This window comes from Vulpes vulpes, unplaced genomic scaffold, assembly GCF_048418805.1.
Source record: "Vulpes vulpes isolate BD-2025 unplaced genomic scaffold, VulVul3 Bu000000627, whole genome shotgun sequence".
Lineage (NCBI taxonomy): Eukaryota > Metazoa > Chordata > Mammalia > Carnivora > Canidae > Vulpes > Vulpes vulpes.
The window spans coordinates 2,408,701-2,418,858 of record NW_027325667.1 but is presented as its reverse complement, the minus strand read 5'-3'; the positions used below and the strand labels follow the sequence as shown (position 1 = coordinate 2,418,858).

General features: G+C 45.4%; 1 pseudogene; it reads right to left on the bottom strand.

The window, feature by feature from the left end:
• Positions 1–7,578: 7,578 nt before the first annotated feature.
• LOC140596360 (transmembrane protein 19 pseudogene) lies at positions 7,579–9,571 on the bottom strand (annotated as a pseudogene).
• Between the last annotated feature and the right edge of the window lie 587 nt (positions 9,572–10,158).

Here is a 10,158-nt window from a genome sequence, read left to right as displayed (position 1 = left end):
CCAGTGACTGAACTATCAAACTGGATGTCATCTGACACAAGTAATCACAAGCTCATACTGCATAGAAGGTCAGTACAACAAATTTGAGACCAAGCTAACTCCGAGGTCAAAAGACTCCAGTTTCACCAGGTTACCATCTTGAGTCTGAGGATTCTTCCCATTTAATCTCTGGTCCTGGTTTGAACCTTGATCCTAAGGCCCATGCTGACTTGACTTAGTTTGTGCATGAGGGTCAGGCCTGACTTGAAGCCAAGCTCAGCCTGACTTGAAGGCGTTTGAAGAACTTTGGCCAGACTCCATCCTCTGTACATATTGTGCTGAGGTCTATCACCTGGGGAGACCCATCACTGTCCTTCAAACCTCGGGGAGGTGGGAGTAAAGCGGTATTTGAGAGGATTCGGTCATTTGACCTAGGCCTGATGCATTCTTTAGAAGAACACAAATTTGGCCTTGTGTGGCCCTGGAATCTCCTGTGTTCGATGCCTGTCTAGAGGCCCACAGAGAATCTGGTTTCACTGGACATCAGCAGGGGTACCAGTGTCCTAGAAGTGGAGTCTATCCTGGTGGTAACTCTAGAGGAGGTGGCTGGTTTCGGACTAGAAGCCCCCCCGCCCCCCACCTTTTATTTTTTTTTTTTAAACACCATACTTGGTTTGCAGACATGAACTTCCCAGTTTCTCTGGGCTTCTGGTTAAGATTTTTTTTTAAAATGGTATCAGCCAGCTTCCTTTCCTTCACTCCAGGGCTACAGGCTCTCCCTGAACAGAAGACTTCAGGTCACCTTTTTCTATTTTGCATTGGCTCAGCCTTCTTTGACTCTTCTTGCTACGGTCACTTGTCACCACAGACTGTTCTCTGGTTAACTTTCCCTTGTCTTGGTTCCCTGTAGGAACCTGTCAATGGCTTCTGGTGTGTGTGAATTTGTAAGAATATTCTTGTATAAACTACTATTACCATGATCAAAAGTTTGTGCCCAAACTCAAGATATAACAAGCATGTGTAGTTTTTACATAAGATACACCTGAGGAAAAAAACCCTCTTTATCCCTGACCCCTAAGACCCAACTATCTTGAATTCCAAGGTACTTTTCACCTTGTTAGCCAGTTAAAGACAGCATAGGGCTTAAGAGGCACACTTCTCCTTGACCTTGCCAAGGAAACCAAGGGTTCTTGCAGAACACAAGACGTTGCTAGGTAGGATGCTCCTACTTCATCTACAGAGGATTCAAGCAGTGTCCTGTCCTAGTGAGCACAGTTATGGTGTATGAAGGTCAAGGCCCACACTGCAGACCCAGAAGGGTGATTGGTCAGGTTCTGAGTGAAAGCTGGCTCTCCACTCCATCTCCTCGATCTTTGGAGTGCTGTCATATTTGATTGTACCAGGAAACTGGGCATTTGTGGCCAAAGTTCTTGTTCCCTGATGGTATGTTGGGAGGTCCTTTGTTTGGAGTTGTGGTCCATGCTGGTGTTCTAGAACAAGACCACCTAGCAGGAGGCGCAAGGAAAGGAGAAGCTCTGAGCAGAATTTAATGAGAATTTAAGCTTCAAGCAGTTCACTGTCAAAGCTATTTGCTCTTATTGGTCAAGCTTGGTTCCTCACTTCACTTTCTTGAACTTTTTTCATACCGGCCTCCCTACCTCAAGTATCCAGCAATTGTTCATCCTTCCTGAAAAAAGGTTTTTTGGGCCCATTCTCACTTCCACTGCCATGTACACCCTGGGCCAAACCACATCTTGATTTCTACATGGTGCTCTTAACTGGTCTCTTCCCTACCACCCGTCTTCTACAACAAGAACTTAAGGCTCTTAATGGCTATTTTTTCCGCATTGAGTGAAATGGGAATCTAGTGGTGAGCTTTAAGTAGAAGACCAAACACAAAGTCCTTGCAAGATCTCTGACCTGAGACTTTCCTATACTCACTTGGCTATATGGTCTACACCACTGACTAGAGAAGGGGCTCCTTGCTGGTGGAGGCACATTTGCTCCCTTAGATTACCACTATACATTATAGGTACTCCATATTCATTTAAATTCGATTTGTCAACCTACTATAACAACCAGTGCTCATTCTATCAAATACCCTCCTCAGTGTCTGTCACAGCTACCCTATCCCCCCACCCACCCCTCATTCTGCAACCCTTTGTTTCCCAGAGTTAATCTCCCTCTAATTCCAACCCCCCTCAGATCCCCTCCTTTCAATCCCTTTCACTATTTCTTATATTCCACGTATGAGTGAAACCATAAGATTTGTCCTTCTGATGGACTTCACTCAGTATAATACCCTCCAGTTCCACCCCCACTGAAGCAAATGGTGGTTGTCATTTTTAGTGACTGAGTAATATTTCATTGCATATACAGACCACATCTTCATCCTTCATCTGATGAAAGACATGGAGACTCCTTCCATAGTTCGGCTATTGTGGACATTACCGCTATCGTGGTGCAGGTGTCCTAGCATTTCACTACATATCTTTGGGGTAAGTGCTCAGTAGTGCAATTGTCGGGTTTTGGGTATTTGACTTTGAGGAACCTCCAGTTTTCCAGAGTAGCGGTACCAGTTTGCATTCCCACCAACAGTGCAAGAGGGTTCCCCTTTCTCCCACATCCTCTCCAATATTTGTTGTTTCCGGTCTTGTTCATTTTCACCATTCTCGCTGGTGTCAGGCGGTCTCATTGTGGTTTTTGACTTGTGTTTCCCTGATGGCAAGTGATAGAGCATTTTTTCACATGCCCGTTGGCCATATGTAGGTCTTTGGAGACACTTCAGGTCTTCTGCCCCTTTAGTGACTGGATGGTTTACTTGGGTGTTGAGTTTGATAAGCTCTTTATAGATCTTGGATACTAGCCCTTTATCTGATAGGTCATTTGCAAGTATCTTCCCCCACTCTGTAGGTTGTCTTTTAGTTGGTTTCTTTTGCTGTTCAGAAGCTTTTAATCTTGAAGTTTCAAGTTCATTTTTGCTTTGGTTTCCCTCACCTTTATTAGTTTGGTCTTGCAAGATGCTGTGGACAAATTCAAGGTTTTTGTCCATTCTCTAGGATGTTGTATTCTTGTCTCACATTTAGATATTTCAGCCATTTGGAGTTTATCTTTGTGTATGGTGTAAGAATGGTCCAGTTCCATTCTTCTGCATGTGGTGGTCCAATTCTCCCAGCACCTTTTTTTTTTTTTTGAAGAGTGTCCTTTTTCCAGGGGATATTCTTTCCTGCTTTATCCAGTATTAGTTGACCAGAGTTTAGGGTCCATTTCTGGGTTCTGTTCCATTGATCTAGTGTCTGTGCCAGTGCTATAATGGTCTTAATGATCAGCTTTGTGATACAGCCTGAAATCAGGCATCATGATTCCCAAGCATTGGTTTTCTTCTAGATTGACTGATTTGTTGGCATATGGTTGCTCATACTTTAAGTCTTGTATTTCTTCGGTATTGGTGATCTTTCATTCATGATTCAGTGTTTTTAAATAAGGCCAGACAAGAAAAAGGACCATTAAAGTGAAAATTTTTAAAATAGCAAAAGGGGAAAAGAAAAAAAAAAAGGTGGAGTAGATAATAGAGTCTCCCAAAGGGGACCCTAGAGGGTGATCCTCCTGGTTTAGAATGGATTTCATTCTGTATGTTTGAAGATGCTCAATTCTAAATTTAAGTAAACCAGAAATACTCATCAACTACAAAAATGTAAAGATAGAAGAGGGGGGCAGACTGGGAAGAGACTGAAGTCTCACAGAATGAGCCAACATGGTGTTCCAATTGGTTTTGGGTGTATCTTGATCCAGGCGTTAGAAGGTATTAACTTTTATCATTGGAAAACAAAATGAGACAACCCCCCCCCATATCCCATGGGTCTACCAGAATTAAGCTGACTACATTGAAGGGAATCCAGAAGAGATCTATCTAAAACATGTAATTGTAGCAATATGAAAGTCCAAAAGGAAAAAGCTTAGAAACAAGTTGGTAAAATGTAGCTAAGGTGGGAAGAGAAAAATCTTGGGAATTTTTAACTTTATACAAAAAAAAGTTGTGATTAACGAAAGAGGGTGGGTTTTTTGTTCAAAATTTATTCGTGAGAGACACAAAGACACAGGCAGAGGGAGAAGCGGACTCCCTGCAAGGAGCCCAGTGTGGGACTTGATCCCAAATCCTGGGATCATGACCTGAGGTGAAGGCAGATGCTCAACTGCTGAGCCATCCAGGCATCTCCAACCCTCTTCTTTATGCTGTTTTCCCCTTCAGCCCTGGAGCTTTCCAGCGCTGCTTGTCCAGTGAGCTTGCTTTTCCTTTATTCTACTGTAGTTCTGGGGAGGGGCCTGTTGCATGGATTCTCAGGTGTCTGTGCCTGAGAGGAGATGCCCTGCCTCTTGCCAGGTGCAGGACTCAGTATGAGCTGTTTGTCCTGTGAGGCCTTTGTTCCCTAGGTCTTGCCCCTTCCTTATGAAAGTCGAGGAGAAAAAAAAAAAATGGAGGCAGCCAGATCTCCAGAGCCAAGAGCTCCGTGTGAGTACTGAACCGGGGCCTCCTCGTCCACACTGGTCCAGATGCTCCCGGGGACAGGTGAAGATGCACCAATCTGTACAACTTGCAGGGTGCCCAGTAGCAGGAAAGCTCTTGTTTTCCTGTGCCCTCCGCATTTCCACCAGTCTCCCTGGGGGAACAGGATAGCCAGCTTTGTCCACTTAGGTGTCCTCAGATCCAGGGCCCTGCGCTCCTGGACCTACACTCCCAGGGACCCCCTTCTCCTGAAGGGAATAGAGGACAGCCACCTCCATTGCTGGGCTCTAGGACAAAGAGCTCTGGAGCAGGCCCATGTAACTGGCAGGCTTCTCCCAAATGTCCAGGAGGGTTGTGGTGCTCTGGCCCTTTACCGAGATCAGGCCACGATTTGCTATGAGCTTTCCTCCGGGTGCTCCTCCACTAGGGTCTTCAGGAATCTTGAAGCTTCACTGCCCCCTCCCTGAGTCTGCTCTACTTCCCTGCTAAGCACTTTTCAGTCAGGGAAAGCTCAGGCATGGATTTTTTTTTTTAAGTTCCCACTTGCCCATGGCTGGGTTTTCATGCCTGGAAGCTTGTGGGGGCTTCACTTTCACCTAGGCTTGTCATGGTTCCCCCCCTTCCACTCCTTGTCAGGAGCAAAAACTGTAGCATTCCAGCTGTTTTCTTTACATCTCAGGTTGTATTCATAGGTGTTCAGGATGTTTTGAAAGTTATTTAGGGAAGTTTGTGGGAGCAGGAGTTGAGGACCCCTACACTTCCCCCATCTTGCCTTGACCACTCTAGGTACTCCATATTGGAATGGACTAGCATCCATTAGTTATAGGCCACATTGTTCGCCCCCCCCCCACTAATGTTCTATAGGATACAAATGGGTTTTTCCTTCTACTGAAAATACAAGCAGAAAAGTAGGTCAGTGGGAAACCCTGGTGGCTTTAGCTTTGCTGGTTTAGTGGTTTTCCACTGGTAAATAAGTCTTAAGTTACCTGCCCACACATGGTTAGGGCACCAAGCTGGGTTGAGACTCAAGAACCACATACAGAAACCCACTTGTATAGGTAGGTACAGCCATATTACTAGTTGAACTGGTTGGAAGCCCCACCTGGCCAGGCTTCCTAGAGCTCCAACATCAACCAAATAGGCAAGGACTTGAATGCAGACCTAGGAATTGCTTATTGGGCAATTCTTGAGTAGGTACCAGCCTCCAAGGGATTCTTTGAACCAGTGTAGGCCTAGGAGCCAGAGTCTGGGGAATGAGGTCTAGAGGAAAACAAGCTGAGTGAGTTGTACTGGCTGTGACTTTCTCTGAACATTTTCAGCCTATTTCCTAGTGTCCTTGGAGGCCCAAGTCCCCTTCAGCTCTATACTTCTAGAGACTTCTATAGAAGTCTAGAGACTTCTATAGTCTCTACCATGGTTGTCTTAAACTACACATAGTTCCGAGGATCCAGAGAGCCACTTGTGTTTTTACTACCCACGATGTGCCACACGGACAAGAGTCCTGCTCAGAAGACAGGAGAAAGCAGGATTCCATTTGCTGTTTCTTCAGCGGTAACAGAAGGTCACATGGCCTACGTTAGGACATCACCAGTGAAGCCTTTTCTTTCAGCCTCTCAACACCCTGGTCTTACCAGGCTGCAGACAAGATGAGAGAACACTTGCCATTATCTTGTTCTAGAGGCAGCAGGCATAGTCATTAAGGAGTGAGGTGGTTAGGATAGTTGCCTTAGGCTCTTTGATCTTCACCTCCATCTTCAGAGGTGGGGACATGTTGAGCTGGAAGGAAAGGTGACCTCGTTTCCCTTGGAGTATCCCAGGAACCCCCCACTCCCACACCTATTTCTTAGCAGGAAACACCTCCAATGCATTTCCATCTTGAAAGATTATACCAAGTCAACAGCAAGGCAGGGTTATAGATTTTACTAAGCCTCGGCAAATCAATAGGAGTGTTCCAGTTGCTCTGTCAAAGTGAATTACTTTTTGGAAGGCCATTCCAATGTGTTCCCCTCACCACTTCACACTCTGAAGCCAGGCATGAAGCCTAGAACACGGGTTTTACTGCAGAGTGCATAGAGCGCATTTCTGTACACCAGTTGCCATATTCGACATGACAGCTTGGGGACGGTTACAGTTAGTGCAGCCCACTGAGTGTATGACACTAGAATGTATAAGCCATAGTAGGTTTATAACGAAATACCATACAGCGGTGGAGAACTGCTGCAAATAATATGCAGAAGTTTCAGACAAGGGTGAAGAACTATATAGAAATGGAGTCCTGTGGTATATGAAGTTCAAAACCGTTTGTGTTTTCACTTTTTTTTTTCATTTTAGTTGAGTCTGTATTGTACAGGAGAGCATAACTTAAGCTCAGAATAGAAGTCATAGCATCTTCCAATGAATTCTAGGTAGCAAATGAAAAAACTAATTACAATAGTTTTCCAGTGACTATTCAGGATGCCAAAGTAAAACAGATTCCTATACAAATTTCAAAGAAAGCTAGAAAATACATTAACAAATATTGAATTCAGAATAATTTCTGCTCAGAAATCAACTGAAATGTAAGGTGCACTTTTTTAGATAGAAGATAAATCTCTTTCACTTAAAAATAATTTTTTCGTGCATTCCAATGGTCATATGAAAAAGACATATACTTTATTTTCATTCTAACCCTGAGGAAGGAAAAACAAATGTGGAGAAGCATACTAAGAACTTAAACTCCACACTTTTCACAACTGGAAATAGCAAGTAATGGAAGAAGTCCAGGACTACATTTATTCAGGCTTCCACACACATCAGTTTAAATTCCCCAAAACTAAAATTTGGGCAACTGGTACTAGTGGCATTATACTTTTAGTCCCTACACTGGTTTAAACAAAACAAAATTTGTATTTACCACGTAGGAACTTTCAGCTCAGCAATATATAGGGACATTATAGTTTCATTGCTTAAGAAGCTCTATTCAGAAGAAAAATATGAATAAGGTCTATGCACACATCTCTTTCACTACAAAGAGGTCAGCTGTTACAGGGGAGTTAATGAGATGAAAAATGTGGAATTTCATCACAATGGAATATGGGAAGCGCTGGTATTTTCTCTTTGCCATTACAATTATTCTTCTTAGGATGAAACTTGGAATTGCAAATTTAGCTGACTTTGCCACAGTTTTCAACCTTTGTAAAGGAAAAAAAAAGTTCACTCCATGGGCCAGAAACCCCAAGCAGCAGTTGGGAGTAAGAGGGCAATAACAATGCAGTGAACCTGTTTTCTTCAGTTGTTATCAAGAATGGGTTTCCCCGCTATGTACTTCACCTCATTCGCTGGGCTGTTGACCACCATGCCAGTGCTTTCGTCTAAACCAGTAAATTGCATTGTATCTCCTAAATATGAGTCCACAACTGATCCTAGTAATCCAGCCAACCCCCAAATGCAATAATTGGCCACTGGGGAGCAGAAATGCCTAAATCATTAACAAAGACCAACTGTGTGAGGAAGTAGGTGATGCCCACAAAGGTACCGCCAAGTAGACTGGAGACAAGGCCCACCACCGTGACCCCTCCATTGGTCCCAACTGGAACTTTTTCCCAGGTTGTTATTAGCCTCGGCGGGCTTTTACTCAGAACCGGGCCCACTTCTGAAGCCCAGGTGTCTCCAGCAGAGCAGGCCAGTGCAGCCAAGAGAGACAGACACATCCAGGAAGCGGTGTACTGCTTGGAAAAATCTATCGGGATCTCCCCGGGGCCATTTTCTATCATGTACAGCAGGGCCAGCTCTGTGGGCACAGCCCCATTGCAGAACACCTGAACCCAATTCCTCTGCCCACCTTCTTTGTATTCTGAATCTAGACGCTTCTTTATTTCTCCCTTCCATTTAGTGAGTTTTGAAGAAGAAAGGAAAAACATCAGCAAAGAGGTAAAAGAGCTGAAATTTGCAATGCTTAGGATAAATTCAACCACAAGCCCTCCCAAGGCCCCACTGTGGTCTAGACTTTTCTTTTTAAAGCCATTGGAGACGATCAAATCAGGAACGACGACAGAGAACAGCCAACGCCAAGGAGAAATAGGGTGTAAGTTGCCGTAGTAGGTGCTGGCGGTCAGAGACACCACCCAGAAGGCCAGGGAGATGCAGAGCGCAAGGCTCAGCAGCTCAGCAGCGCGACGTGGGCATCATCCTCAAGCACCGCGTGCGCGCGCGGCCGGCGGCGTCCGACATGGGCTCGGGCCCAGGGGCCCACTCACCGGGCGGGGTCGCCGGCCTGGGGCTCGCGGGGGCGCCAAGGCCAGGCCCGCATCGCCTGCGCTGCTCCCCTCCCTGTGTTTTCACTTCTATCACTTGATAAATCTTGCCTTTGATAAGGATCAGGGGCAGCGCAAGGAATGTGTCTGGGTTGTCAGTAATGACTTCATCTTCCTGGATCAGTTATATGCAGGGGATTCACTTTAACACTTCACCAATGCAGTAGAGTAAGGTTAGAGGAACACCACTGGAAAGCACATAGAAGTTCAGGCTCAGTCCAAGCTTTGCAAATTTGCCTCTCAAGGTTTTTGCCCAGTTCCCGGTAATTGGGTCTTTGCAATGGGGCCCTGGAGATCCGGACTTCCCCCAGGAACCTCCTGGTTACAACGGAAAAAAACCTTGGCTGGGCTGACCTCAGGGAAGTGGGGTGGAATTCCTAAGGCTGCCAGAACCATTTTGCAGTTGACTTCTTAGCACTACAGGTTTCAACAACTTGAAGGAAGACTTGGCCTGTCTTCCGGGAAGAGAGGTCTTGTCTACTAGTTTGCTGAAGTCTAGTATTTTTCAGCAGTATTAGGAGCTTGAAAATTGCTACTAGTTGAAAGGACAGACATCCTGTGTGACCACACAGCCAGTCATTGACGTGGTGGGACTTTCCTGGACTCTTGTCTGCTTTGGACACTGGTGATGCACCAAGGAGCAGCAGTGAGGACTTGTGTTATACCCACCTCCTCAGGCCTTGTGAGCCTGCTTTCTATGGTCCAGAAGGCCCTGCAGGAGGGGACTCCAAGTTGTTGGAACTCCAAGGTCTATTGGAGCTTGGAGTATAGAGAATGCTACCTCCATGGCCCCCATCCCGGTATAGTCAGCAAGTTGCACTCCCCTCTGCTCCTAGTCTGTGCAAGACTAGCTCCTATCCACCATGCTCTTCAATTCTGCTACCTTCACACCTCCATCCTCTAGCGCAGATTCAAAGATCAGTTTTATGTCTGGGTCACCCTTCCTTACCTCCTCAGCCCCTTGTTTTGTGTGCTTTTAGGTCTTTGAGCTTCTGCTCCTTGCATGGATCACGGTAACAGTGTGAAGGCAGGTCTGTGTGGACCAAAGCCTGGTCACATACAAAGGAGCTCAAGAGGTTCTCCAACCAAGGCCCCCCTCAACATATTAGGTTTGAATTTGAAAAAACTACTCCATATTCTTAGGGCAGAATATTCAGGGAGATACCATAATAGTGGTTAGGTCATTTGTCTAAGCTCATTAGCCATGTACACGAAGAATTAACCCCAATATTAGCTATGGGCTTTGTGGGAGATGTTTGGTCCATGTAGGTCCATTGATGGACAGATGTACCATCTGGTGGTATATATTCACAGCAAGGGAGGGACACTGCATGTGAGGGAGGCAGAGGGCATGTATGGAAGTCTATAGTTCTGCTCAAGTCC